Here is a 7,501-nt window from a genome sequence, read left to right as displayed (position 1 = left end):
GCTGTCAGTGCATCGCCGCTTGAATTCTTACAATTCTTCCTACGATTACAGTACAGTTAGAAGAGAGCAAGTTGCTTCAATCAAGCAATGATACAGGAGCTTCAAAGACCACTACATTTCTTAGAATAGGAAGCCTCGCCAACAAATGCCAATAAGAAAATTGCTTATACCCACATCTTGCACAACATAAATCTTTTCCATGCATTGACTGTGAATGCATAATAGGGCTACATTACAAGGCCTGCATAGGCACAACTTTTAATTGCCCAAGCACAACACATACCCTTTGCGATACCCTGTCGTAAAGGATGACTCCAAATAGAAAAGGGGGGAGGCATTCTGAATGCGGACCTAACATTATGACTATTAGAGGGCAATGTTTTGTACGATGCATTGAATTTTATTGTGATAATTTTTTGATGTGACCAAAAGCTGAGTACTCTAGTAGTGTGTGGTACTCAGACTCTCGAACTTGTAGTGAGCATAATGTGCACAGTCGATTTGACTCTTCTCCATTGCCCCAACGCCCTATCTTGCATCGAAGGAAATGGGAGCTAAGCCGAATGGCTGCGATAGTACGTATCGCCAACAAGGGGCTAGGCTCAATCATGTAAGTGTGAGTACGGTTTCCTCTTTCAGCAAAGAACATGTTTTGTAGTTGGGGGAAATATGGGTGGTGTAATGTATGAGGCCTGACCCACCGGATTTCTCCCAAGCCGTAATACATTGGCGTTGTAGAAAAGCTTCATTCACTTGGGAGTCAGTTGAAGCATCATGTAGCAAGTGTAATGCATCCCATCTCCCAAACCACTTCTTTATGTCTTGCATCCATCCCGTGCTCAAGATCTTGCTTTTATGTGTCTTTTGAACTTTTTTGCTTGCTTCCCATGCAATTGTAGGAAGTTGATGTGAGGGGTTTTGACGCATCTTTATCATGTACTCCACAACCCTTTCCATGCCCATAATCTCAATTAGAAGACATCCCAACTCAAGAAGTAGGAGCATATATGGTGTTTGTGTCTTCACTTGGAGAAAGTTTGTAAGAAAATTCTTTTGGACATTCTCAAACTCTTTCCAAGTAGACTTTGAGATGATCCTGCCCCACACTTCAACTCCATAAAGAAGAACCGGTGTCACCAATGCATCAAAAAGATACTTCTTGAGAGCCCAACACTTGATGTTTCTCGCATTACACATGTTCTCAAATGCATAATATGCTCTCATTCTCGCTTCCAAACGACGCATAGCACATTCATACCACTTGTGCTTGGACGAAACCTCAAGGCCAAGGTACTTAAAGCTCTCAACAACCTCAAGTGTCTCATTGTTGTACACAATGCATGGCTTCTCCTTATGGTTGGTTTTCACAAGCATAACCTTTATTTTGGATTCATTCACAATCAGCCCACTATGCAAGCAAAAGTTCTCAAGGACAACCATAAGCTTTTGTGCATCTTCTAAAGTGTGTGCTAGAAGCACTACATCATCCGCATAAAACAAAAGCATGATTACCACATTGCAAATAGTGACCTCTTCAATGCCTTCTTCTTGCATAAATTCAAGTACCATTTGTTCCAATTGATCGATGCATGGACCAAAGAGATTTGGAGACAATGGACATCCTTGTTTAGCCCCAATAGTGCTTACACTTTTTTTTTGAAATTTCTCTTCCCATGCGCAATTGACAAATCACCTTCTCATAGATTTGAGAAACCTCAAGCATAAACTCACTTGGCACTTGGAGTTCTTCCATCCTTCTCCATAGAGTTAAAGAGGTGCCTGCCATTCTATCGAATCAAACTGAACGAGCGAGCCAGGTCTAGCCACACAATTTTGACACTCGTGCATGAAAAAGTTTCACTGCCTTGTATGAACCTAGCCATAGAAAAGACAAAGAGCATTAAAGAGGTGCCGACCATTGTATCCAATCAAATTGAACAAGCGAGCCATGCGAACTAGCTACTAGAAAAACTAGTCATGCTTGGTTGGTCATGTCATAAGGCTTGTTATTTTTAAGAAAAAAAAGCAAAATACCCCAACGATTCTATGCAGACAAGTAGAATCTTTTTCAGTATTATTGCTCCTTGGGATTTGTGGCGTGTCATGGCATATGCTAATGTCAAAGAAAATACAAACATGTGGTACCATATTCCATTGATTGATATCAGCTTATTCTACGAAAGCGCGATTTGCTTATTGGTGCACTGAATCAATATAACAATAGGAGTTATTTACCTATCCATTGATTTTGTTGTATTTGGTAGTGCCAATAGTGAAGTCAATATTTTTGGTGATCATGCATTTCCCACTAATTGAAATATTATCAAGTTCATGGAATTTGGTATAGCCAGCGTTGCAAGACTTTATAAAAATGGCAATGATTTGGTCAATCAAAAAATGCTTCTTCATGGCGAGTTGTTTGGAATGGTGGACATCTGTTCACGACATCTGTTGGATGTGTGCAAATAAGTGTCATAAATGTGTCAATGTGGTTGTGTACATCATTCTCATCCAATATACAAACATTTAATTTTGTCTATATCTCGCTAATCGTAGGCTTACGTTCATGAATTGTCATAAAATCTAATATCTAACCAACCCAAATGATTTTCTCATATTAAACTGATCATTTAATGTGGGAGAATAAACGGGAACAAGGGTTAGGATATAGACATGTGCTTATGGATCTATCTCAACACGGGGCCAATGGTAAAGGGGCCCAAATGAGAGATGCTATGTCAAAGAGCAAGGCTAACCAATGGAGCTTAAAGACCTTAGGGTTAGCTTCACTGAAGACCTCCAATAGTTAGTGTTAATAGTCCTTTGACCTTAGTAAGCTAGGGTTGTGCTTGAGTTGGTAACTCGGCCCAAGCTTGAGGTGCTTGTCATGCCTAATGACTGAGATGCTTGAAGTGCTTGAGGATTGATATGCTTGAAGTGCGTGTCATGCTTGCTATGCTAGGGTTGTACTTGAGGTGGAAACCTAGCCCAAGCTTGAGGGGCGTAAGGGACAAGCTTATGGTGAGAACTGGGCCTAAGATTGAGAGGCTTGAGGTGTCACAAAATTCAAACCAAATCCCTACAAGGAGGGGGTGAGCCATGCAAGAAGAGGGGGTGGTTTCTTAACCACTCTCTCTCCCAAAGAGCACCCCTTGCCCAAGAGGCAAGTAAGACACATGTATGGCCTCTAGCTAGGTTACCCTCATGGTGTGCCCTAAAGCCTATTGGTTGGCCTTCCAAGGGGTCTAATGATAATTTAGTGGATTTAATTAATTGTTTTAGCATTTATCAAGTCCTCTCTCTCAAAGGGGAAAGGGGGACACTTGTCCCAAGGTTACCCTTGTTGCTTAATATGTCCTTGCTTGTGATTGGCTGGGCCAGGAGGGGTCCAATGAGCTTTAAGCATGAGATACAAGGAGGGGTCGACCAAAGCAAGCTAGAGGGTTTCTTGAGGGGTATACTCTCTCATTGTGTATTGTGCAAAGTGCAAGAGCTCCCTCTCCTTCTCCAAGCAAGTAGAGAGGTTGAGAGCCTACCCCAACACTCTTGGCTATGGAATGCAAATCCAACCAAGAGCCACGCTTCAATGCTTAAGCTTTCCATCTTCTCCATCTCCATTACTATGCTATTATGTATGCTAGCAAGAAGAGTGATGATAAGTGAGTAACGAATTTATTTCTCCTATGAAATGTTTCTTCTTCCGCTTCCCTACCCTCATTCCCTGCTAGCTCTCTCCACCTTCGAAGGTGTTTGAGGTCTTCGGCTTGAGTCTTGGGATAGTTAATGCTTTCCACAAAGTTTATGTTATGCTCGTGATGCATGAAGCTTTCCATCTTCATTGCATCACGTAGGTTACAAGGAACACAAAGATTGTATTGTAACAAGTCTCTCTTGATGGGAGAAAATATAATACAAATGTCTATTGGAGGGGGGACCATCTCCACATAAATCTGGTCCTCAATTTTTGTCATGTTCTCTAAACTCTCTCTCTTGCAAAAGTATTCTTCATGCGATGCTATTTTTATTATGCTACCATCAATTAAGTTCACCCGCTATGCTCACAAAGTAATTTCATAAAAGTACTTCTCTAATTTCCGCTACTCGACAAAGTTAATAGGCCATTTCCATTACATTGGTATCAGAGCATTTTATTTCTCTTTTCTTGCTTAAGAAGAGATGTCCTTAAGTAGCCTATAAATGGTTGATTTTGTTAATTATATTAGGGTAAGTGGGAGTGGGATCTATTATCGATTTTGTTGAGCCCACTGTGTGGGATATGGTGCACAACTCAAGAGCTTTGGACTTAACAATGGGGTCTTTTTAGACTTGCCTACGGCTTTACCATTATTGAACCATAAGAAGTCCAAAAGGAGATAGCCCTCGGCAATTCTGCAATATTAGACCCACTCCACTACTCTCTATAATTAACCACTTCGAGCCATGGGTGTAGATACTTAAGTGCTAATTTTCAAAGGCTAAGAGGAGTAGCAACTAAGGTTTTGAATTGCAAAAGCATACACCAAGTAAGTACACAAATTTTGTTAACATGGCTGACAATAACCAAGAGAGTAGAATGAACATTGATAGCTTTGATTTTGCACATTGTTGGACAGGAGCGACTCACACACCCATGAAGTGCATGCAAACACTACTTAGATCAACATAATGTCAATCGAGGACACACATGACACGATAGGCACACGGAGGAAATATCTTTAGCTTGTCAAGCTGAGACCATCTTACACATACAACACTCTGGAAGGCCAACTATACCACAATCAAGAACCTCACTACTCTCAACTACAACACCTAGCCACATACACACATACGGAAGGTAACTCACCTAATCATGCTAGATTCGTACGAAACTTAAGGAACACCATCCCCTCACTAGGATACACCTGTCCCTAAGCTTCTACACCTGTCTCTAAGCTTCTACACTCAAAACCCTCACTCAAAACCCATCTGCGGAAAACGCGTAGGATGACAGAGCAGAATTTTGAAAGTGCCCGAAACTGAAATTTATGAGTACCTATGCGTAGATTATGCCGCCACGATTCTATAGACTACTAGCACGCAAAAAACAGACATTGTTCGATACACTTACGGCCACAAATAGCTCGTAGATGCGTCGGCGTGTGCGCTTCGTCTTGCGTGGAATGCTTGGCGTTGTTGCGTAGCTCTCCTCGAGCCTACAACAATGGTGCAGTCGGATCTCCAATGTGTTGAGCGAGCCAGGCGTAGCGAGAGGATGAAGCTCACGCTCACTCTCTTTCTCTCTCACACACAGTAGACAGCAGTGCTAAGTTTTGATTATGATTAAAGTCTTTTTTACAAAATGATGAACTTGCTTCTCTCACATTTTCAGCCATAACTTAGACCTACACACTTTTCTCTCCCATCCAAAGTGTGGGCTCTCCATTGCGACTCTCATCACCACAATTTTGGAGCATCGAGTCACTCATCAGCCATACACATACTACATCATAGGTAACTTTGGTCCCATAGGTCATATTTGAACTTCGAGGACGATAATAAAATATCTCTCTCTCTCTCTCTCTCTCTCTCTCTCTCTCTCTCTCTCTCTCTCTCTCTCTCTCTCATTGTGTGAGGTGCAAAGTGCAAGAGCTCCATCTCCGTCTCCAAGCTTGTGTTAAGCCTAGGGAATTTTGGATGTTTTACCTTAGTGGAATTTGGAATATCAACTTTTGTACTTTTGGGATTCCAAGGGGTGTTCTTGGGAAAGGGCATTGCCCATTAGTATTCTTGAACTATGTAACTGTTGATCAGTGTCTTTTTGGGAATATGAAGGCGGAAGTTATGGTGGAATTAGTCTGTTTCTGTGTTTTGTTCCAGTCCCATTCTGATTCCTGTGTTTGTCTATTCTGAATGTCTGTGCCTTAAACACTTGGCGATCACGGTGTAGGTGTGATGTAGCATGGACGATTTCAAGTTTCTCTTGTAGGAGTGAGTGCTGAAGCGGTGAAAGGTTTAGTTGAATGGAGGGAAGACGTTCAGAATAGTGCGAGTTGGTATGGGTGTTTGGCTGCACTCTGGAGGGAGCAGAAGAGGATACATTCCCGTATTGGACAAGGTCAGTTGCTAGGAGGTTCCGACAGTTTTATGGGCGAGATGGTCAGAGTTCGAAATTGCAGGGAAGTTTGGATTATAGTGGGATGCACCTAGTTTCTGTAGGAGAAGATTCTGATGATACGGTGGAAGATTTGGATGGCGCAGAGGATTATCTGAGTGATAGGTGGGAAGAAGAAGTAGAGAACGAAGAACCGGATATATTTTCGTGGGTTGTTAGCGGTTGCATTTTTTCAGCATGTATTAGTGGCGAGAAGGAGATTGATTTTGGATCCGTTGGGAAGAACCAGTGCAAGAAATATTGTACAACCAGGTGGACTTACAAATATGGCGGCGGCTAGGCAGGATATGCGCGTCAAATTCCGGAACTTTTTGGGAAAGTGAAAGGAAGATCCCGATTGCCACATATCTCAATACGAGACAAGATGGCAGGCTAGAGGATTTGCCGGAGTGTACGATGCCCAGGCTAAGATGCGCCAGTTTGAGGCTACATTGGATGCCAGAGACATTAGGAAGGCAGAGGATGTTCAACAATCAAGGTTGGCAAAGGCAAAAACCGTATTCTGGGTGGAGACCACAATTTAATCAAGGGGGACCATCATTCAGAGGAAATTTCAATTCTAGAGGAGGACCAAGATATGGAGGATGGAAGAATTCAAGACCCCCATGGGGGGGAAATTGGGATCAGCAGTAGTGTTGGTAGAATTGGCAGCCACAACCACAAGGATGGAATCAGCTGAATTGGAATTATCAATCAGCAAGCCAAGGGGGCAAGTGCCGCAGTTGCCAGCACCACCAGCACAATCAGCCGAAGCAAACAAAGAACTGGGAAGTAGTTTGATAGTAGTAGAATCGTTTCAGGATCAGGGGGTGAATGAAGTGGCTATGGATTGTCAACCGGAATGTGATTGTTCTAAATGCTTGCAAGAGGAAGTAGATGTATTAGTGACAACAAGGTCAAAAGCAAGGTTGAAACCTCCACTGGATTGGGAGGAACAGAAGGAGATTCAGGATGAGGTAGTTGAAGATCTGATGGAAAAGGAGCAACAACAAATCAAGCTGAAAAGGAAGGAGAAAGGGGTAAAAAAGGAGGAGAAGGAAAGAGAAAGAACGGATGCTTTGTTTGAAGAGTTAACTAATTCCTCTATAAATTTTACCTTGGATCAGTTGTTGTCATTAGTTTCAATTTTTAGGGATAAATTATATACAGTGATGCGGAGGTCAAAGACTGCTCCGAGTATGAATGAGGTGCAGCAAACAGTTCAGAGTTGCCAGATTAGCCCGGAGGATGTGGATTTTTCATTACCGACACTGTCGTTGGAATTTAATAAAAACAAATTTTCTGATATTCTATTGGATGGTGGATCAGGTGTCAACATACTTTTGGAATCGGAATTTCTAAGGATGCAAG

Source organism: Adiantum capillus-veneris, chromosome 15 (assembly GCF_014529385.1).
Source record: "Adiantum capillus-veneris isolate H3 chromosome 15, ASM1452938v2, whole genome shotgun sequence".
NCBI lineage: Eukaryota > Viridiplantae > Streptophyta > Polypodiopsida > Polypodiales > Pteridaceae > Adiantum > Adiantum capillus-veneris.
Note: the sequence above shows the minus strand (reverse complement) of the source record.